Source organism: Miniopterus natalensis, chromosome 11 (assembly GCF_054644295.1).
Source record: "Miniopterus natalensis isolate mMinNat1 chromosome 11, mMinNat1.hap1, whole genome shotgun sequence".
Classification (NCBI taxonomy): Eukaryota; Metazoa; Chordata; class Mammalia; order Chiroptera; family Miniopteridae; genus Miniopterus; species Miniopterus natalensis.
Window position 1 is genome coordinate 39,169,848 of NC_142091.1, and position 25,768 is coordinate 39,195,615.

The 25,768-nt window shown below is 38.9% G+C and overlaps 1 protein-coding gene and 1 pseudogene across 2 annotated transcripts in view; one reads left to right on the top strand and one right to left on the bottom strand.

The window, feature by feature from the left end:
• FAM168A (family with sequence similarity 168 member A) overlaps positions 1-25,768 on the top strand; it is a 129,605-nt gene that overhangs the window by 34,006 nt on the left and 69,831 nt on the right. The window lies entirely within an intron of this gene.
• LOC107533667 (cyclin-dependent kinase 2-associated protein 1 pseudogene) lies at positions 24,331-24,660 on the bottom strand (annotated as a pseudogene).

The following is a 25,768-nucleotide window of genomic DNA, read 5'->3' on the forward strand; positions in this document are numbered from 1 at the left end:
GAGAGAGATAAACATCAGTCAGTTGCCTTCCCAGACATGCCCCTGAACGGGAATTGAACCTGCAACCTTTTGGTGTACAGGATGATGCTTCAGCCAGCTAAGCCACACTGGCCAGGGCAAAAGTATCTTAATTTTTAAAGTGGATAAGCCAGGGATATCAAAATTGAAAAAAATTGGTTTTATACGACATTGTACTATATAATTTTTTGATGAATAACATTCCATTACAAAACACCTTGCACAGTACCTGACATATTGTAGATACATCATAAGCGTTTGACTTGTACTGCTTTAAAAAAACACTTTTTTATTTGGAGTAATTATAATATAACAGGAAGTTGCAAAAAAATAGACTGAGTCCTGTGTATTCTTCTTCCATCTTGCCTCAGTGGTGACATCTTATATAATGTAGAACAATAGCAAAACCAAGTAATTTACATTGGTACAATATATTAACTAGACTACAGACCTTATTCATTCATTTTCACTATTTTTTACATGCATGCATTCCTTTGTGTGTTTAGTTCTATGCAATTTTATCCCATGTATAGATTTGTATCATTAGACCCACAAACAACATACAGAGCTGTTCGTCACCACAAAGGAACTCCCTTGTAGTACCATCACCCTTTATATTTATACACACACCTCCCTCTCTCTCCCAACCTGCTCCTGTCACTGTGCCCTGGCAATCAGTAATCTGTTTTCCATCTATATAATTTTGTCACTTTGAGAATGATATATAAATGGAATCATATAGTGTGTGACCTTTAGAGATTGACTTCACTAAGCATAATTCCCTTGAGATTCATCCAGATCGTTGCATGTATCAACATTTTGTTCTGTTTTTCTGCTGAATAGAATTCCATCATAAGGATGTATCTGTGTTTCTGCAACCATTCACCTGTTGAAGGACATTTGGATTGTTTCCAGGTTTTTGCTATTACAAATAAAGCTGGTATGAGCATTTCTGTACAGGTTTTTATGTTTTTATTTCTTTGGGATAAATGCCCAATAGTGCAATTGCTGGGCTGTGTAGTAAGTGCATGTTTAGTTTTATAAGAACCTGTGAAATGCTTTTCCAGTTTGCTGTAACATTTGTATTCCTACTAGCAATGTATGAGAAATCCAGTTTCTCTGCATCCTTGCCAGCATTTAGTATTATCATTGTTTTATTTTGGCTATTTTAATTACATATGTAGTACTTTTTTCAGGTTTTCTTTTATTAAAGGTGCATTTATATTTGAAATCAAGTAAAAATAAAGACAACGTCCACTGGATTTATCAGCATGAAGGTCACTCATAACTTTAGTGAAATATAGTAAAGTGATTAATGGTTGTTCAGCTGATATCTGTTTCATTGAAAAATAGAATGTTAAGCCTGGCTGGGTGTGGCTCAGCTGTTGAGCATCAACTTAGGATCCAGGAGATCGAGGTTCAGTTACCGGTCAGGGCACATGCCTGGGTTTCGGGCTTGATCCTCAGTTGGGGGCGTGAAGGAGGAGGCAGCTGATCAGTTACGACTCATCATTGCTTCTCTCTCTCTCTCTCCCTCTCCCTCCCTCTCCCTTCCTCTCTCTCAAATCAATAAAGATATATTTAAAAATTAAAAAAAGAAAAAAAACAATGTTAATCTGGAAGGGGTATTATCATCTGTTTTAGTGGATTAAAATTTGTTTTAAACCACTAGAACTTTTTCCTACCAAATGTTATATGAGGTTTTATACAAAGAGATCAAATGGGAACTGCTCTGGTTGAAGTGGGACTTATAACACTACTCCTTTGTATCCCCCTTCTATTTACTTCTGGTCCTTTTGATAACTCTTAGTTCTCTGAAGACCATTTTGAAAACACTGATCTAGGTAGTGTTTTATTACTGAAGGGAAATCTGAGGGTTGAGGACAGGTAGTACCTTAGCAAAGCATACATAGCAGGCTTTACCTTTAGAACTACTATTAGTATAGTCTCTAGATCATCTTCTTGAGGGCTCTCCACAGATTCGACTCTATGGAATGTCTGTTCTCTGTTCCCCAGGCCCGCAGTTCTAACCCCTTGAATCTTCAAGGTCCCTATGACATGAAAGAAACATACTAAGGAGGGGCCTGGAGGCAGTCTGCTTCATTGTTTCATGTCAGTATCCTAGAAGTGATGGGCCCTGTGGTGGTTGTGTGTTTGCCAACTTCCATTCCACCCCAAGGAATTAGTTTAATTCAATTAATCATGCTAATTCCATGCCCCATGCCAGTGAATGATTTAGGAGTGGGTATGTGCCCAAAGTCTAGCCAGTGAGACATGACAGGAATGCTACTAGAGGCTTTTGAAAAGGGTCTTGGCTCCAAAACAAAACAAAACAAAACAAAAAAAACAGGAAAGGTGGCCTTTTTTCCCTAATGGATATTATTTGCTACTTATTTATTTACTTAGAGTAAACTGAGCCAGTTTGGTCAAATGGAGATATTAATACCTCTCTCTCAGAGTTGATGTAAGGAGTATATGATTTAATGTTTGGAAGTGTCTTGAGAACTGTGCAGATGTTATTAGTTCATTTATTGGATAGTAGATGTCACCCAGCAAAGCTAGCTAGGTAAAGGAGCAGTGGACTTGGTGATGCTGAAAGTGGTACAGATGGGAGTGGGAGAGGCTGAAGGAAACTGGGCTAGAAGATGGGCTAGTCATGATTTCTAGGGCTTGTCTGGGGGAGGAAAGGGAGTGAAGGCTATTAATCAATCAATGAAGCATTGTTAAGCAGCAGTAATACCTCAGGCAGTACAAGTGGAGTGCCCTCCTGGAGGAAACATTGCTACAAATGTTTTAAGTGCCTCTGTGTCCTGCTTGGTCAATTTGGGGTCTGAAAGACCTGTGGTGAGTCACTCCTTTTTCTCCCTCCAGTGGCTCAATGTCCAGAGCATCCCCTTCTCTGGCATTGGGTATTGCCTAGAAAGGTGTTTGGTAATGACTCAATCTAGGTATTCCCAGCTGATAACTTCTAGCAGACCTGGAAGGGAGGACAAATCTGGGGCTAGGGCCCCAGTAGTTAGCCCAGAGGGAGGTAGCTGGTTGGGGAGGAAGGAAGCCAAGTCAGTTCTTTTGAGACAATTGATCACTCCAGGAGGTTTTTGGATCAGATACACCTAGATTCAAATTTCAGCCTTAACATTTTATATCTGTATCAGCCTAGAGGAGTTAGTATGAAAATAGAATTATATGTAACATTTACCTTTCAAGATTGCTGTTATGATTAGAGATAATATTTGTAAAGCTCCAACCATAGTGCTCCACACATATTAGGTGTTCCAGTAAATTGGGTGGGGAACCTTTTTTCTGCCAAGGGCCATTTGGATATTTATAACATCATTTGAGGGCCATACAAAATTATCAACTTAAAAATTAGCTATGAAAAAAGCTCCTAGATTTATTGAATTTTGAGTCCTGCCTGTGGTTGCCTTGGCAAGGCCAGACCAAATGATTTCGTGGGCTTTATACAGCTGGGACAGTTCCCACCCCTGAAGTAAATGATAGTCGTTTTGCTGTTACTAACAATAATGAGATAAAATCAGTGAGACTGTGTTTTCATAACACATCTTTCAGATTACCCATGGATTTGCTTGTTTGTGACCCCTTGGGGGTTCTATACTTAGTATTTTCATAGGGACTGAGCTACATGTAAAATTACTAAATTGGATGTGGCTGGAAATGGCAGTTGAAGGGAGGGATGGGGAGACATTGTTGTCTGCTTTTGGCTCTCAGCTCCTAAGGATGCGTCTTAGTCTCCAGAGTGATGCTCTTACTTCTTTGTCCTTTTTCCCATTTCTTTTGTTTTACCCATTGCTTTCTTTCTAAGTAACTTTTTTGGTGCATTTTGTAATTTTTAAAAAATAGTGGTAAATATATATGTAAAATTTACCATTTTAGCTATTTTACAGTGTACAGTTCAGTGACAGTAAGTACATTCACACTGTTGTGTCACCATCCCACCATGCATCTCCAGAACTTTTTTCATGTTGTACAACTGAAACTGTGTATTCATTAAACAGTAACTCCCCATTTCCTTCCCCTTCCAGCCCCCAACAGCCACTGTTCTGTCATTATGATTTTGACTACTCTAAGTACCTCATATGAATGGAATCATACAGTGTTTTTCCTTTTATGACTGACTTATTTTACTTAGCATAATGTCTTCAAAGCTTATTCACATTGTACCATGTGTCAGAATTTCCTTCCTTTTAAAGGCTGAATTATATTCCATTGAATGTACATACAACATTTTAAAAAATCTGTTCACCTCTTGATGAATGGTTAGATTGCTTCTACCTTTTGGTGACTGTGAATTCCCCATTGCTTTTTCATATAACAGCAAGACTCCTCTCTTTTTATTTTTCTTCATAAATATCTATAGAACATTTTCTTTGTACTCACTATTTTTAGTATTGGAGACATGGCAGTGATTTTTGGAGCTCACATTTTGGTGATGAGAATGGTACCCTCTTGGGAAGCCTTGTCAGGGACTGGGTTCCCTGATTTGCAGTTTGTGTTAGGCCAGATGTCAATAGTGTGCTGCCCTTAGGTCCATTTTCCTTTGTGTCCCAACTTTGATACTTTCTCTCAGAGGCCTTTTATGAGCCCCCAGGCTGGACTGGTTGCTCCTTCTTTGTGCTAACCGCCTTCACTTACCTTTTTCCATAATACTGCCTGCCTAACTTCTCTTCTGCTGGAGTGAGCTTCTGCTGGGCTGGTGCCCTTATTGATTGATTCATGTACAGCTGCTTGACTAACAGTACATGAGGCATTCATGTCCTCTGGGACAGGCCCCTGATGACTTACTTCTGCAACCACAGCTTTCACCACTGCTTGCCTGCTTGCACTTTGTACTTCAGCAACACTGAAATGAATGTCATTTCCCTGGACATGTTACGTTGTTTGTATTCTCTGGGCTGTCCCTTTTTCTTAGAATGCCCTTCTCCCCTTTCTCCAGGTTTATGCCTTTCTTTTTGAAATCAGTCTTCTTCCCTGAAGCCATCCCTGACCTGTCTCTAGACTATTTGCCACATTTTTGCCCTGCCTTCCTCATGGTCTTTATCACACTGTATGGTAATTGAGAGGTTCCATACTCTCAAGGAACTCGCACATTTTAGCACTAGGTTTCTGCCATCTTCTTCATTCATTAAACTTGGCTTTGCTGCTGACGGACATTCTGGAATGAAAATGACCTCCTGGGAATCTGATTGGATTTCCTCTTTATTGCTCTCCCTTTGTGTTTCAGAACCCTTGTAGTTGTGTCAATTCTCACTAGGATTAACATAATCCTTTTGTATAAAGATAATATGCCTTTTATATTCTTCTTACCTAGCAGATTCCAAAGATCTTGATTAGTTCTGATGGTATTTAATATGCTTGCTTTTCTTCTGTAATCTCCATCCTGTGGCTTTTTGAAAAATGCCTGTTATGGAAAATTTGAAAACTTGGCCAATATCTCCCTATGTCCTATACTCACTATATGCTCTTTATAGCTTACCATGAGAGATTAACTTTTAAAACATAGTATTTTTAAAAGTTTTTTCTTATTTATTTGTTGTAAAGATCATACTATAGACAGTTTTTTAAAATATATTTTTAAAATATGTTTTTATTGATTTCAGAGAGAGGAAGGGAGAAGGAGAAAGAGAGAGAAATATTAGTTATGAAAGAGAATCATTGATTTGCTGCCTCTTGCACACCCCCTATTGGAGATCGAGCCGGCAACCTGGGCATGTGCCCTCATTGGGAATCAAACTGTGACCTCCTGGTTCATGGGTCCACGTCTAATCACTGGGCCACACTGGCTGGGCTAGACAGTTTTGTGGCATGCTTATTTAACATTAGATCATAAGCATTTTACAGTATCATTGAAATTATTAAGCATCAGTTTTAATGACTATATGCTATTGCATTTCATGATACGATTTAATCATAGCATTTAGATTACTTTCCATTTTTTTGGATATTATAAATAACACTGTGATGAGCACCTTTGGTTGTAAATTTTGGTCTGTAGTTTTTGATAGCTTTCTTCTGATAAAATTTAGAAATACTATAATTAGAGTAAAAGTGCAAATTTTTTAAGGTTCCTGCTACATACTGTTGAGCTCTCTTAGTTCATTGGCAGGAACTTAGTAATAAGTATTTGTTAAATGAAAGAATAAATACTCCCCAGAAAGACTGTACCTGGTCATGCTTTCTACAGGAGGGGATGAGTGCCTGTAACCCCCACACCGCCTTTCATATTTGACCTTCTTGGTGCCCTCTGTCCTTATTTGTTCATAGCTTTATCCTCTTGTTAGTTTCAGATTTAATTGCTTTCTCTATGCTCAGGCCAAATAAAATCAGGGTTTTGTTTCTTCTCTCTCAGACACTGACTTTCTCCTTATTTGGTCACTTTCCTTTTTCACCTTTCCATCATTCATTGGTAGTATCTTCTGACTCAGAGGTCTCTTCTTGCAACCACAGTGGAAAAACTTGACCAGTCTCATAGTTAATGTTTAGAATATGGAGAGAGAACAAGCCCTAGTAGAAAAAAAATCTAGAATTAGTTTCTGAGAGACCAAAGGGGATTCTAGTTCCTGTCCTAGCTTAGTGATCTTAATCTTTAATGTCTCTGAAACTGTGCTACTCTGTAGAACAGGCCTACAAGAATACTTTTCCTACTTATGACACAAGCTTGATAGAATACATCAATTCACAAAACAATGCATTCTTATTGAATGGCTACTACAGGAAGATTGTGTGATAAATTAGGAGAGGTATTCCTTTTGTCACAGAACCGTGATATCTTCAGTTCATTCATTCAGCCCATTACTTATTAAACTGGGCAACAGATATTTATTGAGGTTTTATGATAAGTATTAGATGGAAGATGACAAATAAATTGTAATTCATTGTGAAACATGCTATGATATTGGTATGAAATAGTAAGAGCAATAGCAATTAAAGTGTAACGATTACTAGGCCAGACACTGTTCTAAACCCTTTACCTATATTGCTTCATTTAATCCTCACAATAAACTTTTAAGGTAGGTGCATAATTACTGTTATATACAAATTATAGTGAGGTACAAAGGAGAGTGTAAAGATAGTTACCATTTATTGAATGCCCACATGAGCCAGATTTTCTATATATATATTATATACATTTTTTTTCATCCTCACCGCAACTCTGCAAGGTTAGGTATGATTATTTACACATGAAGAAATAGTCTTAGGAAGGTTTAAGCAGTGTGTTAAGTTCATACAGTTTGTAAGAGATAGAGTTGGAATTGAACCCAGTTTTAGTCCAATTCTAAAGCCTTGGTTCTTCAGATTTTGTTGGTACAAGACAGAAAGGTATGCCCGGCTGGATGTGGCTCAGCAGTTGAGCATCGACCTAGAATCCGGGAGATCGCGGTTCGATTCCTGATTCCCGGTCAGGGCACATGCCCAGGTTGCGGGCTCAATCCCCGGTCGGGGGCGTGCAGGAGGCAGGCGATCAATGACTACTCTATCATTGATGTTTCTCTCTCTCTCTCTCTCTCTCTCTGTCTCTCTGTCTCTCTCTCTCTCTCTCTCTCTTCCGCTTTCTCCCTCTCTCCCTCTCCCTCTCCCCTTCTCCCTTCCTCTCTCTGAAATCGATAAAGATATATATAAAAAAAAAGACAGGAGGGTAGGTAAAACTCCCTAAGGAACTGTGGGATCAGTGACACCAGAATCCATTGCCTTTAGTAGAATAAGAGGTAAAACTGAAAGATACTTTATTAAAATTGTGAGATTGTTCCTTCCATGTCCCTATATGTCCCCTCCTCCCTAGGACAGACTAAGAAATCCTCTCATACAAGCTTGAGTATGTAGGTGCTTCCAAAGTACTGTATTTGTGGCTCTTGCTGTTGATGGCACATGGCAGTTCTGAATGCTTTAGCCAAGTGCCTAATAACTGAAAATGCTGTATTCATTCAGGACAGCTGCACCATGCAACCAGATGGGCTTTAAAATTGGCATGTTCATATAAAAAAACCCCAACTAATTAAAAAATGTCAATTTGCAGCCTGATGTTGCCATGTTAGAATTTTCTAATTTTTCCCCTCTAATAAAGAATAGGAGATGTTTCATTAAACTCCTGTTAAATTGTTTATACTTGTTGCACACTACACAGATGTGCTCAGCTGGCTGAAGTGTTTTTCTAAAATTATGTGCAGTAGAAAAGAGAAAAATGTGCAGTTTTAGTTTGAAGCCCAGAATGGCTATTGAATAAGAGTGCAGTGTAATTTTTTAGGGCTTATGTAATTGACTTTAACAGTTGCTTTTGTAGTTGTGCTATATAATTAAATCATAGTGTTAGGCTTTGAGGGGCATAGACTAATGGAGAAAGACCCATCACTGCCCTGGCCAGTGTGGTTCAGTCGTTAGAGCTCTGGCCTGAGCACCGGAGGGTCGCAGGTTTGCCGGCTCGATTCCCAGTAAAGGGCACGTACCTGGGTTGCAGGCTCGATCCCTGGCCCCAGGCGGGGCTCATGCGGGAGGCAACCGGTGGATGTGTCTCTCTCACATTGTCATTTTTCTTTCTCTTTCTCCTTCCCCCTCCCTTCCACTTCTCTAAATCAATGGAAAAAATATCCTTGGGTGAGGATTAACAAAAAAACCCCCCACAAAAAAACTATTTGCATCAGATGGATGCTGTCTCATCACTTTTTTTTAAAAATTGTGGTAAAATATACTGTCTCTTTACGTTATGCAGCAACTTCCTGACTGATCTCCCTGTTCCTGTCTCACCTCCCCCAGATCATCCTTCATACTGCTTTTCTGTGAGCTTTGTTAAATATATATTGCGCTCATTTCTCCTGTTTTAAAACCGTCAGAAGTTTCCTATAGCTTTGAGGATAAAATTCAAACCCCTTAGTTTAGCTTACAAAGTTTTTTATGATTTGGCCTCTGCCTGCCTCATTAGTCTCAAATCTTCTTTCTCATGTTGTTTCAGTCAGACTGAACTACTTGACATTTACTGTCCCGGTGACATTTCTGTACCTTCATAAATGCCATTGTTTCTATTTGTGACACCCTCCCACCCTTTTGTCATCTCCCAACCTCTTAATTACCGTTTAAGAAGCTTGGGCTTATTTCTGACCAGCCTCCCTGTAGTTCCAGTCTCCACTGCCCCCAGCACATTTTACCACTGGGTTCTGAGCCTCTCTTTGTGCTCTTCATAGTTCCCCTTATCATAGAACACTTACCACTTTGTATTATTCCAATTTATGTTTCTATCTGCCACTAGAATTTATTTTTTTCAAATATGTTTTTATTGATTTTTAGAGGAAGGGAGAGGGATAGAGAGATTGAAACATCGATGAGAGAGAAACATCATTGATCAGCTGTCTCCTGCACGTCCCCTACTGGAGCTTGAGCACACAACTTGGGCATGTGCTCTGATCAGGCATCCAACCAGTGACCTCTTGGTTCCTGGGGGTGACACTCAACCACTAAGCCACACTGGTTGGGCAAGGATTTATTTATCTTTAGCTCGTAGCCCTTAATAGGTCTTCAGAAAATGTGTGCCAAATTAAGTTTTTTTGCATACTGAGGATATATTAATTCATGGAGTCCCAACAAGTGTGATAAATTTCTAACAGTGTTTTCCTGTTTTTATTTTTGCTGAGTTGTGAATTTGCCCCAATATTTGAAAAAGCTTCTTTTAGAATCACCTGCAGTTTAGTTACATGCTAAACCTGAAAAATAAGTAAGTCCTCTTCTTTATCAAGTCTCACAGAAAAAGTGGAGATTTGTTTTGGGGGGAGGGATCGAACAAAGGCTTTCTGATTATCTCTAACTATTGTGTTTCCTACCTCTTTCCACAAGTTGGGATGGTGGTGGATTAGTACACTGATTCTAGCCTATAAGAGACATTGAATATATGGAATATAGGTCCTGGTGGTGTGTGATAAGAAAGGTAGGACAAGCTCTGTTACCCAGTGTCATTCCTAAGAGACATTTATTGGTGATTTACTAAGTGCTGAGATAAAGAAAGAAATTAGGCATAGCTCCTACGAGACTGCCTGCTAGACTGTGTGTGCCTTAGGGAACATACACGACCTAGACATAGCACTGTTCAGTAGAACTTCCTGCAATGATAGAATGTTCTGTATCTGTGCTGTCCAATATTGTAGTCACCAGCCACATGTGGCTCCTAAGTGCTTAAAATGTGGCTAGTGAGACTGAGGAACTGAATTTAAAATTTTATTTAGATTTAATTAACATAAATTTGAATTTAAGTAGCTACATGTGTCTAGTGGCTACTGTACTGGAAAGCACAGATCTAGAGGGGCAAGTCAGTAGGGAGACAGACATGTAAGTAAGGAAGTATAATTAAGTGTAACAGGTGCTATGGTAGAAATATATCTAGGGTTCTACTAGAATTGGGTCAGATATATCTGGGGGAAAGTGGAACCCAAAATAAGTAGATTAGTTAGTCCTGCAAGTAGGGAGAGGTATTCAAGAAAGTGTCATAGCTTTATGAGTCTTAAAAGATGAGTAGATATACCTGGTTATCACATAATGTTAGCTTAAAGAGTTACCACTGTCTTAGAGCATTTCTACGTTACCAGTTTTCCAAGAATCAAGAAATAATTAAACGTAGTTACTCCTAAAGCCTCACTGTACATGATACAGTCTTGTCTTTGATTCAGAAAGAAAAGTAGGAATTAATAAATGCTTCTTGTTATTAGAGCACTTACTGTGGTACAGCTGGGTGCCTACCAACAGACAAAACTGGGAAAACTAGGACCTCACTCCCAGGGTAACCTTTCCTCCCCATCCCCTGACCTTTTATATCGCTGGTTCTGTGGTTCAGACCTAACCCTGACCTTTCTTCTTCTATCATACTGCTATTCATGCAAGTTAGACCCCCTTAGAGGGGTACTGGACAAGTTGGCTGGAGAATAGCCCTTAAGTATTAAGCTCCCAGGACAATGAGGTTCTGATCTGCATCAAATACATTTAGGCCTAAGTTGTGTTTCAGCTCCAGGCCCAGAAAAGCAGCAAAACCAGACAAGCAACACCATGATTGACATCAGGACCAGCTGCATTGTCTAATGACCCCCTGCCTTGGTCCCCACCAATCAGTAGAGACCATGACCCTGAAAGGACATATGACCATGACCCTGGAAAGCTGATGGATATTCTGATGGGATCCTCCCCTGAGACCTTCAGATAAATACCCTCAAGACTTATGGCCCAGTGTGCTCTCTCCGGCACAACCATGCCTTTCCCCACCTCCTTCCCTCAAGCACAGTTTTCCTTGCCTCTGTTTCTCCTAAGCTCCAAGGGGCCTTCTTTTGCTTCTATAACTTGTTTCCTGAGCCCATTTCTTCTACAGTTCACTTCTACCTCTGTGACTTTCTAAATAAACTTTCTCTTATAGTTTGAGTCTTGGCTCTGAATTCTTTCTTATCCAGAACTCAAGTACTGATGTTGCTAAACCCAGGTCCATTCTGACTCCACCAGTCTAACACCTGGTGCCGTTTTTGCTGTTGACATTACTATATAAAATTGATTAAAAATCTGGTAAGTTGAGAATCCCTTTTTAAAATATAATAATAATAGGTATTAGTTGGTACTTGCATTTTAAAATGGAAAAAATGTTCAGGTTTTGCATGAACAAGCAGCACTTACTAGATACAGGCTAATTTTCTAGCCACTGGCAATAGAGTAACTTAAGTATATTCTGGCTATTATGAAATCTGGTTGGAGGAGCATACCATACCCTGTATTAATCTGTATGTGGATGTTTCACCATACCAAAACAACAACATGCTATCATTGAATGTAGGATGAGTGCTATGGACATGGCTACCTTAAGTCAGGAAAGGAAATGAACACTGCTCTGGGACAATTCTAATAGAATTTGTAAAATGGATGGGATCTGATTTGTCCCATGAAAGGTGGATAGAACTTAGGTAAACCAAATTTTTGTGGTGATGACCCTGGCCTGTGTGGTTCAGTGGTTAGAGCATCTGCCCATGCACTGAAGCGTTGCAGGTTCAATTCCCTCCCTGGTTGGGGTGCATGCGGATGCAGCCAATCCATGTGTCTCTCTCACATTGATGTTTCTCCCCCCCCCCCTAAAAAAAAATCAATGGAAAAAATATTCTTGAGTGAGGATTAACAACAAAAATTTTGTGATGATGAATCGTGGGAACTGTGGCAACTAAAGCTCCTGAAGCAGGACTGCAGGGCATATTTAAGGGACAGTGGGTTCATGTTTGGCAGATATTTACAGTTCTTGAGAAGATGTTTGGAAAGAAAGGCAAGAGCCAATTTGCGAAAGAGCCTTATATACCCATTAATGTGTATAGACTTCTGAAGGTAGAGGGGAGCTGTATGAAAGTTTTATTTGGGATTTGCTGTCACTTTTTTCAGAAGTAGTTGTGGGCTATCTAGAACTCCTGGGGAGATGGCCTGCAGATGTGCTCTGATTTTGTGTGTGTGGGTATTTATGAAGAGTTATGGATTGCATATGGGCTGATGATAGGAATCCTCTTGTGTAGTACTGGTACACTGTGGAAAAGATGGAGTGACCCTTTCAGTCTGACTTCATGAATTTACCCATTATTTATATATTCAGCAAATATGAGTGCCTGTTTGTGCCACGTTCTGTGTGCTGGGGATCTAGATGTAAGTTATAGTTTCGGTCCTCAAGAAGCTCATAATTTGACTTTTGTCTGGTGAGAGTTCTTGTTTTTAAATCAGGGGCACCCAATCCATCCTGGGGAGTAGGGATGAGGGCCCTGGCAGGTGGTGCTGACCATCCATTTTAGACATTCTTTAGTTTCTGCCATGTGGCTGTGACTTTTTCTTCCTAGTAGATGCTATTTTCTGCCCTCACTTTTCCAGCCAGAGAATTCTTGTTTGCCCTGCAGCCTGGCTAGAACACTGTGGCTGTTTCTATTTCTATCGCTCTATGTTAATTAGGTTAATTATGGCTTTTTAAAAAATTCCACCTGCATAGGGATGTTTGTCTAAGAGAGAATGGAGGAGAGGAAGTAGTCTTACACAAGTCTCTGAGCAAAAAGAGCTCTGCTGCGAGCATACCATCTACTAGATGAGCCAGAAGTGCTCCTGAGATACCCCAGGGTCATCACACATGAAGCTAATAGTTATAAGACAGCTAAGAGAAAAATGAGGTGTCAGCTTTAAATGGAGTATAAGACAACAAACCAGGCAATTCAAGTATGAGGGAAGAAAGGGGAAGAACTGATGTTAATTGAGGAGCAGACACTGATCTGACTGCTTTGCATGCAGTACTTCCTATATTGACCCTTGAAGATGGACAATATTATTTCCATTTTGCAGAGGACAAAATTGAGGCTCAGAAAGGTGAGATAGGCCTGAGTTTGAATCCTGGCTCCTCTACATTTTTTTTCCTTTGCTTTTTAGTTATGAAGTCTTTGCAAGTTACTTTAAATGAGTCTTACTTGGTAGTTGAAAGAAATGAGGAAGGGTGGCAGCCAATAATATTTAAGTCAAGGATTCTTTTTGAGGATTAAATGAAAAACCTCCTATGAAGAAATCTAATTCAGAAACGTAGTAGGTGCTTAGTTAAGTTTGGTTTAATGTGAGCCTATTTTGTTTAATCAGTGATTCCTTTTAAGGCAAGAATGAAAATTGCTGGAAAGATTAAGAAATTTTTACAAAGAAATATGGAGGATTAAGAAATGTGGGCCCTGGCTGAGTAGCTCAGTTGGTTAGAGCATCATCGCGATATACCAAGGTTGTGGGTTCGATCCTCAGTCAGGGCACATATAAGAAGCAACTAATGAGTGAATAAGAAGAAAAACTGTCATTATTTTGCTCTTTCTTTTATGGGCTGGCTTGGGGCATGGTTCCAAAGGGAGAGACTGTGGGGCCAGTGAAATTTACGTATGTACATATGCACACTATTTATTTATTTATTTACTTATTTATTAAAATGTTCTTTTTAAAAAATTTATTGATTTTAGAGAGGGGGAGGGAGGGGGGAGAGAGAAACATTGATTTGTTGTTTTACTTATTTATGCGTTCATTGGTTGATTCTGTTTTGTTTTTTTAATCTTCACCTGAGGGTATGTTTATTGATTTGAGAGAGAGAGAGAGAAACATCGATTAGTTGCTTCTCGGACACTCCCCAGCCAAGGACTGAACCACAGCCTAGGTATGTACCCTGACTAGGAATCAAACCCGTGACCTTTTGGTGTACCGGATGATGATCCAACCAACTGAGCCGCACCAGCTGGGGCCATTGGTTGATTCTTGTATGTGCCCTGACCAGGGATCGAACACACAACTTTGGTGTATTGAGACAATGCCCTAACCAACTGAGCTACTTGGCCAGGGCTCATACATACATTTTTTTATAAGAATAATCTTGATATTTCCACATGCTTCTAATCTGTTATATTGTTTGTACAGTATGTCTGCTTCTAATGTGGCTCTCTTCAAGTAAAAGCTTAGGTTGTCAGGCTGGACCTTACTAGGCTCTGACTTCTCATTTGTAAAAGTGAGGTCATAATAGTCAGGATTATGGTCAGAGATGGGTGAGATAATGTGTTTGCTCATAGTGAGCACTCAGTAAACTTTAGCTATTATTATAATTTTACCTCAAATCACCTTACCATGTATGCCCAGTTTATTTATTTACTTATAAATAAATAATTTGTGGTAAAAAGCATAACATAAATTGAAAAAAAATTAATTGAATTTATTTGGGTGACATTGGTTAGTAAAATATTGTTTCAAGTGTACAATTCTATAATACATCATCTGTATATTTTATTGTGTGTTCACCACACAAAGTCAGGTCTCCTTCCGTCACCATTTATCCCCTCTTTACCCTCTTCTACCTGCTCCCATTCCCCTTCCCTCTGGTAATTGTATTGTGATCTGTGTCTAGAGTTTTTGTTGTTGTTTTTGTTTTTGCTTAATCTCTTTACCTATTTCACCCAGCCCTCCAACCCCCCTCCCCTCTGACAACTGTCATTCTGTTCTCTGTATCTATGAGTCTGTTTCTTTTTTGTTTCGTTTTGTTCATTAGATTCCACATATAAGTGAAATCATGTTATTTGTCTACATATCATAAAACTTATCATCTTAACTATTTTTAAGTATATAGTTCAGTGACATTATGTACATTCATATTCTTGGGCAACCTTCCCATCATCCATCTCCAGAACTCTTTTTGTCTTATAAGACTGAAACTCTATACCCATTGAACAACTTTCCATTGCCCCCTCCCCTAACCCCTGGAAACCGACATTCTGTCTCTTATGTCTTTTACTACTCTAATCACCTTATATAAGTGGAATCATACAGTATTTGCCTTTTGTGACTGCCTTATTTCACTTACCATAATGTCCTCAATGTTCATTTATGTTTTGGGGCATGTGCCAAAATTTCCCTCCTTTTTAAGGCTGAATAATAATTCCATTTTGTGTGTGTGTGTGCGTATACATACCACATCGTGCTTATCCATTCATTCATTAATGGGACACTTGGGTGCTTCCACGTTTTAGTTATTGTGAATAATGCTGCTATGAACACGAGTGTACAGATATCTCTTTGAGACCCTGTTTTCAGTTCTTCAGAGTATTTACCCAGAAGTGTAATTGTTGGATCGTATGGTACTTCTATTTTAATTTTTTGAGGAAATGCCAGTGTTTCCCACAGCGCTTTACTGTTTTACATTCCTGCAAACAGTGCACAAGGATTTCAACTTCACATTCTTGTCAACGCTTGTTATTTTTGTGTGTGGGTTCCCTTTTCATTTTGTCGGTGGTTTCTTTTTTCTGTGCAGAGGTTTTTTAGTGTGATATAGTCCCATTTGTTTATTTTTTCCTTTGTTTCTCTTGCCCTGGGAGATGTATCAGTGAAGATACTGCTACGTGAGATGTCTGAAATTTTACTGCCTTTTCAATAATGTCTTTTGATGCACAAAACTTATTTTTTAATGTGCAGGTTTTCTGAAATTTTTCTTATACGTTAACAAAATAAAATTGCCCTTTTTGTGTTATAAAATTCTATTAATTTTAACACATGCATAGATTTGTGTAAGCACCACCACAGTCATGAGACAGAACAATTCCATCACTCCAAAAGCTCCGTTGTAACAGCTAGTTTTTTAGTAAGTGCTTTTTAGTAGTGTTACTGAGATTTCTTATTTCAAGAATAGCCAAGGTCAGTTGCACACCAGTCCAAAGTGCTTATCTCTCTGATTGGTTTGCTGGGGAATGCTATGCCCCTTTTTTTTCTTTCTCTCCCCCCCCCCCCCATAGGTGACTTTGGGAATTAAATCTAGCCCCCTCTTTTCATGTAGCAGAACACTGCAGACAAGTAATAAATGCAGGGATATTGGATTTTATGATATACAGTTTTGGTAATTATTCTCTTAATCTGTGGTTATAAATCTGTGTTCTTATGATTTCTTAGTCCTTGGTTTATTAACTCATAGTTCTTAGGAGTAAGTGTTATAGTTAGGTCTTAATTACGCTTGCTAGTAAGAAGTGGGGAGAGACAAGTGAGAAAGAGCCTTAGATCTGGAGAGTGAATGCAGGACCAACTCCTGGCTGTGATAATTTACTCTAGATCTTAAATAATTTAATTTCTATGAGCTGGATGTTTCTTACCTGCAATAGGCTATTTGACTGTGAGTATAAAGTAAAATAAAGAAAGTGAGCATTATCTAGCATTCAATAAATATTAAATTGAATGTGAATGGTAAGAATGTTGACAAATGAAACCTAAATAAACCCCAGATTGTATTTTTGAAGTTTTTTTTTTTTTAAACAGCTTTTTTGAGCTACAATCCACATGCCATACGTTTCACCCATTTAAAGTGTACAAATCAAGGCTTTTAGTATATTTACAGAATTGCGAACATTTTTATAATCCCAATGGGACACCAGTACTTTAGCAGCCACACCATACTTCACCCATCTTCATCAGCCCTACTAATCTATTTTCTATAGTAGATTTTGCCTATTCTGGATATTTATATGATAGATGTTATCATATAATATGTAGCCTTTTGTAACCACGCGTCTTTCATTTAGCATACTGTTTTCAAGGTTCATTAATGTAGCATATATCAATACTTAATTCATTTTTATTGCCGAATATTCCTTTTTATCGCTAGACCATGTTTATCTATTCATCAGTTAATTGACATTTGCTACTTTTTAACTCTTATGAGTAATGCTGCTATGAACATTCTTATGTAATTTTTGTGTGGATAGATGTTTTCTTCTTTTTTGGATAGAGGAAATGAGTTCTAAGGAGTAGAATTGCTGGATAATTGGTAACTTTAGCCTTTTGAGGAGCTCAAGACTGTTTTACAAAATGGGTGTACCATCTTACATTCCCATGAGTGGTGTATGAAGGATCCACTTTCTCCCCTCTCCACGACTTGTCTTTTTTATTTCAGTCATCCTTATGAATGTGGAGTTGGTATCTCATTGTGATTTGATTTGCATTTCCCCGGTGGCTAATGATGCAGAACATCTTTTAATGTGCTTATGGCCTATCTTGTTCCTATTTTTAAGTATTTCTCTGTTTTACTACTGAGTTATGTAATATCCTTTAATAAGATGGTACTCTACCCCCATAGGTGCTTTTTAATACTCAGCGATTTGTTAGTTGATTATAAGCGGATGCCAGAGGAAGAAAACTATCACTTCATCTTACTATTTCTTTCCTTTCTTCTATCACTGGTTGAATTGAAAGTCCTCAGAAAAGAGGGATTTTCAAATAATAGTCCATCTGTTTAGAGGATGACCAGATTGAGGACATAAGATATTAAAGAATATTGAATGGCTGAATTGATTACTGGTATTGATTATAGAGCACTTACAATGTGGTATTAACACTGGGGATACATCAGTCAATAAATTAAAGTCCCTGCTTTGAGTTGCACTCTAGTGGGCTGAGACATGAAAAATTAGGCAATGTATGGGGAAAGGGAGTTATTGAAAGGGAGGGGGCTATTTTAGATAAGATCGGTTAATCTGTACCTCTTTGGTGAGGTGAAATTTGAGCACAGATCTTAATGAAATAAAGGAACAAGTCATATTGATACTTTGAGGGAAGAATGCTTTAGGCAGAGAGAACTGTAAGTGCTAAAAACCTGAGGTGGAGTTGTGCTCAGCTTATCAGTGAACATGAATAAGGGAAAGAATGTTCCTTCTGTTCACATTAAGGAATCCGAGGCTTGCATGTTCTTCTTTGTCTTTGCTTTTGGGCACCTCAGAGTGGTTTCCAAACAGCATGAGTGTTGGTGATACATTTTAATTTTACTGCAGTGTGGCTGAAGTGTAATGAGCAAAGAGGACAGTGTTAGGTGGCAAGGTCAGATAGGTAGAAGGAAGCCATAATAGAATACAAGGTATCTTGTGATCATGGTAATGATCTTGTATTTTTATTTTGAGTGAGATGAGAAGCCATTGCAGGGTTTTCAACAGTGACATGATCCGAACTGAATTTAAAAGGATGATTTTGGTTTCTGAGAAGAGAGGGGCATGGGATGGATCAGTGACAAGGGCAGAAGCAGGGGGATCAGATAAGAAGCTTTTACAAGAGTTAGGGAATGAGATGAAGAAAGCTTGAGCCAGTGTGATAGCAGTTGAGGTGGCAAGAAATTGTTGGAATCAGGATATGTTTTGAAAGTAGAGCTGACAGAATTGAGCTGGTAGGTTGGATGAGGATTATGAGAGGAAGGAGGTCGTCAATGGAAAGTTTTTGCTTTGAGCAACTATAAGATTGGAATTGTCATATATTGAGATGGGAAAGATTGGGAGGAACAAGTTTATAGGAAGGGGTCAGGTGTTTGGTTTTAGACGTATTGTTTTTAAGATGCCTGTTAGATAACCATCCAAGGAGATGTCAGGTAGGCAGGTGGATATACTGGTCTGAAATTCAGAGAAGTCCAGGTTGTAGATATAAATCTGGGAGTCATTAGTATATGTAAAGCCATGGAGTAGATGTGATCACCTAAGAAATATGTGTAGATAAAGAAAGAGATCTAACAATGGAGCCCTGGACTGCTGACATTGGGAGATTGAGAAGTTTAAAGGAGTAGCCAGTGAGATAAAAGAAGAATGTAGAGAAAGTGAAGTACCAGAGGCCAAGTAGTTTGTGGGGGTAATAGCAAGTGTCCCAGCTTGGTTGCTAGGGTCCTGTTGTCTAATCATGGTTTGGTTCTAAATAACTGGGACATTGGACAGTTCACTTTACACTTTTGGGCTTTGGGGTGATCTATAAAGTGTAAGATTGTTTCTAAATGTTTTCCCATCATCATAATAAACATATTTATACAACACTTTATAGTTTGTACAGAACATTTCCATGTGTTTATCACATTTAATCATAACAAATCTATGTGACTTATATTTTTATATGCTTTTAAAGATGGAAGATTAAAGAAGTTGAGACTTGTCCAAAGTTGCACAGTCCTAGTCAGAGATCTGCCGGATTTCAAAGCCTGCATTCTAGAACTCTGAGATTGTAATCACATATAATTCATTTATCCATTCATTAATTGAATATGTATTGAGTACCTACAATGTACTGTTCACTGTTCTAAGTGCTGGGGATACCATTGTGACCAAGACAGAATCCTTGCCCTCATAGATCATTCATTCTAGTGGGGGAGGCTGACAATAAGCAAAAACAGTTAACTAATAAATAATATAATGTTAGTGTCGTAATAAAAAATAAAGCAAGGTAAGGGAATAGAATATGTTGGGGGATGATCAAGAAAAGCCTCTCTGAAGAGGTGCCATTTGAGCAGAGACCTGAATGATCTAAAATAGAAAGACATGTGATATGTGATAGAGGAAGCAAGCAGAAAGGTTCGGAGGTAGGAATGAGCTAGATGTGGTTTGAGGAACAGCAAAAAGGACAGGAGGTTGACAAACAAAATATATAGAGCTTTGGAGTCATTTAGCCCAGGGTGGGTAGGGGGTTAGTTTTGACTCCCTTCACTTAATTTGCTGTGTGACTCTGGCCAGAGTATCTGGCTTTTCTGAGTTTTAATTTCCTTATCTATAAGACAGAGATAATAAAGGCTACTTTGAGAATTAAACGGGAATGTATATAAAACACCTAGAATGTTGCCTGACACATTATTATATTAAACATCTGTTTACTGCACACCTGCTATTATTGACTATGTCCTAGGCTCGTACTCCACTGTCATTCAATAAGTTCAGTTTTTCTGTATTTTTTCAATTTGTTTTAGTCAGCAGATATTAAAGTTCTGCTTTTGTGCCCAGGCTGTGCTAAGCACTTTTCCTGAACTCACCTTTGTATTGGAATCAAGGAGGGAAATGTTGGACTGAAAAGAAAATGATTTAGAAGTTGATGAGTAGGTACAAAAATAAGGGCTTGAGATTCTGCTAATTGTAGCCTCCAATATATTCATTTATTATGGGAAGAAACTGCATGTGCATTTCTGTCATCTCTCCTCTTCACTGGATACTAGCTCTACTCAGGCACTTAATAGCCGGCTTCCTGCTGACCCAAACCTGCTTGCCTTAGGAAAATCAGATAGGAGCCAAGTCTTCCATCCTTATAAGACCATCTGTTTTCAGACCCACAGCTGCTGCCCTTACAATTGCAACCCAACACAACTGGAATGATTTATTCATCTCCAGGTAACATTTGTGCACCAGGCTTCCAGCTAAGTACAGTATCAGCTTTACACTTAATGAAACATCCAGCACAGGTGGTGAGCTGCACCGGAAAAGATGCTTCTGGCTTAGAAATGGCGTATGGACAGGTGGAGGTAAGCCGTTAGTCCTGAGAGTATAGCCAGAGGAAGAGCAGAGTGAACACTGGCCAATAAGGGAGAATTTCTTGTCCAGTAGAGTCTTGATCGTGTATCCTATATTTCTGGAGTTTCGAGATAATGTAACTCATCTTTAAGTTAAAAGTTGTACCACTGTTGAGTTAGATGAGAAAATTAAAATCCAGAGAAGGGAAGGGACTTAGTTTAAGCTGCATAGCAGTTTGGCACAGCTAAGACTAGAACTCAGGTAGTATTCCAATTCCTGGCCCAGTGCTCACCTCCACATATTTTGTTGTGTAGTGAAACACTTGTTTTTTTTAAGCTTTCTTATATATAAAATGAGGGTAATTAACACTTGTTATGAATTGTTTTGAGGATTAAATGAGATAAATTATATGAAAGCAAATTATCTTATTTAACCTTCCCTTATTATATTGAGGTCTAATTGGTATAATAGTACTTTTCTTCTATGACAAAATCCTTCCACAGTCAAGTCTCCATAACCAAAGATAGTTGTTGCAAACAAGTGATACTTTTGTTTGTTTGTTTGTTTTTGTTAATCCTAACCCTAGGATATTTTTTCCGTTCATTTTTAGAGGGAGTGGAAGGGAGGGAGGGAAAGAGAGTGAGGGAAACCCGCTGTCTTGTCGGGGCTTGGGATTGAACTTGCAACCCAGGTATGTGCTCTTGACCGGGAATTGAACCCTTGGCCCTTTGGTGTGCTGGTGAACGCTCTGTCCACTGAGCCACACTGGTCAGGGAAAATGATGCTTACTTTTAGAAAAATCTAGAGTGTTAGAATCTAGTGTGAACCTGTGGTGATACCTGGTGTGAATCTATTGACCAGTGCAGCTAGAGCTAGTCTATAACTCTTGGCTTCTGCCCCTCCTACAAGGTGATTTGAGGAGTCTGTTTGGAGGGAAATCATGACTATGACAGCATCCTTTGTCACCTCAGAGAAGCGTAGTTTCTCTTTTGGAATGTTTGGTTTTAGTAAATTGCTTCCTTTTCACCTGAGGTTTTAGGCTTTTGTATAAGCCATCTGCCTCTCAAACCCAATTTTCCTTTACCACCAAGGGCTTGCAGGCAGTTGGTCAGGTGGTGAATAAAAGCTTTCCTCAGTTCCTGGTGGTTTTGTAAGATTGGGAATGCCTCAGGGAGAGAGATTGCATCTGCTTATTGGAATTCATTTGTGATGTGTGCCTGACTAGGCAGTATTTTATTTACCAGGGACTCTGCTGGGGCTGGCTGAGGAGGAGATAAAATTTTGGAATGGAGTTCTGTCAACATGAGTTTTGGCTATTTCTATCCTTGCCACTATCAGCTGGGGCTCCAAAAAGCTTTGTTGGGATTGCTGCTGCTGCTTTTTTTTTTGGTACCTGCATCTGTTGCCTAGTTTTCCCATTTGCACTTTGTTTTCCCAGGTGGTGGTTCTGTTCAGGGAGCAACTTCATATAATGCAATTCAACAGACTGAGTTAAGTGAAGATTCAGTAATGAATAAAATAAGGGAAACCTAGTATAGAGTAGTAGAAAAGTGTTGGTAAACCCATAGACATGCTGCTTGAAATCTCGGCTTTGGCTTATACTGGCTTTGTGATCTTGGGTAAATCATTTAATCTCTTTGAGCCATAGTTTCTTTATCTCTAAAAATAGGTATATAAATATCTACCTTGTGAGGATTAAATGAGAAATTATGTGGGAAAGAATCAAGCGTAAAGTTGTTGTTCATGAAATATTCCTTTCCATCTTCTATCTCTTTAAGGAGTGTATACATGAGGAAATCAGACATGTATACAGGTGATTTCATGGGTGTGTGTTTAAGTGTTTCACTCTGAGAAATGGCTGGAATTTGCCACTGTCATTGGGAATTAGGAGGGTGAAGGGCTTGGGGTAGATGCATATCTTTCTTGAAACCAGGCTGAGAGATATACTCTGATAAAGTAACAGAACACAATCTTTGTTCTTTCAAAGAAGACTTTAGGAGGGAAAAAGGAAGAACCTAGTGGTGGAGGCCTCGGAATACTGGTGTCCTCAGGGGAACCATTACAGTGTCTGTGGTTAGCTACTGGTCTCTTAGAGGTGGAATAATCTACTTCACAGTTAACTGAGAGCAGAACCTAGGATTTGTAAGCATGAGAACTGCCTTTTAGGAATAGCAAATTGCTTAAAGGCTATATCCACCAGCCTCTCCCCCTTCCCAAATCTGTTATGTCATCCGCAGAATGATCTTTTCCAAGATTCAAATGTGATCATCTTAATTTGCTCTTAAAACTCTTCATTGACTTCCAGTTGCCTTCAGATTAGAGTCCATATTTCTTCTATGGCATATAAAGTCTTCTTTGATCTGATTTCTGCCTACCCTTTTCAGCCTCATCTCCCACTGTTCTCGCCTGTGCTCCTGACACTGCATTATTTGTAGCTTCTCACCTGCTCCACCCTAATATAATGTTCTGGCCCATGTTTGTCTTTCTGTTATGCTGTACTTACCCCCTTTCCTATTCCTGTTTTACTTGATAAACTTCTCTTTTCTTTAAAAATTTAAGTACCATGTTTTCTGTGAAGTCTCCCTGGCTTCTGCAGGTGAGGTGCCATGAGGTAACATACTTTTCTCCTCTAGGTTCATCTAGAATTTTGTACATACAAAGCTCTAAACTACATGTTATAGCCTAAGTGCTTAGTAGATAGAATGATGTCTCTTAATGCTTTTGTTTATGATACATTGGCTGTTTTATTTTAGTACTTCATTAGGATACTCAGTCCATCCATATGTAGATCCATTAACAACAAATATCTTTATTTTTTTTGTTTTTGTTAATAAAAATAAGCTTTATTACATCAAGTAATAAATACATACAAAGATGCAAACAGTATTAGTCATTTTTTTCCAGATGTTTGGATCAACTTACAGGAAAGTTAGAACTGAATTCTACAGTTTTAGAAAAAATTTCAGGGGTCCTTGTTAAAGGAGGTTTGGTAAGTTGCTCTTTCTTCTGTATTTATAACTTGTGTATTTAAAAAATTGACTTCAAAGCATTAATAGTCATGCAAGTGCTTAAGCAAAAAAAGAAGTTACATTAAGCAGAATCTATACTGTTTGGCCAACAGGGACCAGGGACAGGCTATTAAGTAAAGCGTACTGTCAGTATACAGTAAAAACATAACCCTTAAGAGTTGTATTAGCTTAAGAAGAGAAACAAAGAACAATTTGAGTAACATAAATGTATTCAAAAGAGAAACACTGTATCTTGGGGGCAAATTACTGTTTGCTGTGCGATAGGGAACTCTTACATCTTTTGAATCAATGCTTAAAAAAACACCTGGGTAGTTCCTAACTATTTAAAAATATAAATCCTAATCAACTTCAAAATCTTTTCTCTGTCTTAGACTATAGGTTCAGAATCTAATGAACCATGAGAGGGGCACAGGGAGGAGAAACCAAACAGTCACCATTTTGAAAACAAGTTTCAGATGAACTGTGACTTCTTGGAAGGTAGAAAACCTTCCACGCTAACAAGGCAGCTAGGATCTGGCATTCCGTTCTGTTTCAGCCAAGCACTCCCGAACCAGTCCTCTAGCATGGATGATGCCTTGTTTTAGTCATTCCACTCTTGCTTCCCATGTAGGTGGGTCTAATTTCTTGCCCCAACTCTTCAATGAAGGCCAGGGACTCTGTATATTTGCTCTGGGCTGTTCCCAGTTTCCTTGGTGTAGCTTACAGATGGTGGCTCATGATCACTCAGCAGCTGCCGGTACTGCGAGGGCGTTGCTATAGGTGGAGGGCAGGTGGGTGCTCCAGGTTGCATTGAGGCAGGCAGGCATGTGTGTCGTCCAGTTTGGTTTGTAAGACATCCTAGTGGCGGGGGGGTGGGGTGTGTGTGTGTGTGTGTGTGTGTGTGTGTGGTGTGGGCTGGCTGGCCTCTGACCACCAGTCCATGAGCTGCCCAGCTCCTGCCTCACTTTTTGTTGATGGCGGCTCTGGTCGCACCCTACAACAGATATCTTTAAAATTAGAAAAATAAATGCAGAAACAATACAGCACCTTGCTAGACTTTGCAAATTATATTTTATTATACCTCTTATCCCTGATTAAGTCAATACCCATCAGTAAAATGAACAATTAGAGATTTGGCATAGGTCCATCTAATCTTTTTTTTTTTAATCCTCACGGGAGGACTTGCTTAGAGAGAGGGAGGGAGGGAGACTGAGAGGGAAGGAGGGAGAGAGGGGAGAGAGAAAGAGAAAAGACTTCCGGTGGGGGGGGGGGCTCAATATTCAGGTCACTTAGACTCTTATTCTCAGTACAGTAACCCTGCCTTCAGCTGTGCCTGCTATTCCCTTTGTCTAGAGACATTCTATTTTATCCTTAACAGAAGGAAAAGAAAACCTGAACATGGAGCTTCCAGTTTCTGAATTTTGTGGGGGTTTCATAGGTTAAATTGTTACTTTTTAATTTTTTTTACTGCTGGCTTAGTAGTCCTCTTTCTTGGATATGATAAGTCAATTACTGCTCATTCATTTGCTTTCTAGCTTTCAATATTTTGTGCCTATTGCTCTTCTCCATTTCTCTTTGTTTTTATGGTTTTATGCCTTATAAAAAATTCAAAAGTAGGGTCTAAAATACATTATATACCCTCCTTTACAGAAGAGACAAAATATTATTTAATCTTTCTTAGGATTCAAGTTCATTATTTTGAACATCAGTTATCCTGCCTTTTTGTGTTGCATCGATGCCCACGGGAGCTATTGTATCCTACATTAACTACTGTGATGCTGTACTTTAAAGCAAAAACAAAAGCTAAGGACCACCTTTTTGATGAGTACTATGCTTTTTACGTTCTTGTAGTTGTTTTGGAATTATTGTTTTGCATCTTCTCCTGCTGATTGTGAAACACAATAGACAGTATTGTTCTCCTTTGTTGCTTTGTCACTTCTCACCTACTGTATATGGGTGCTCCCA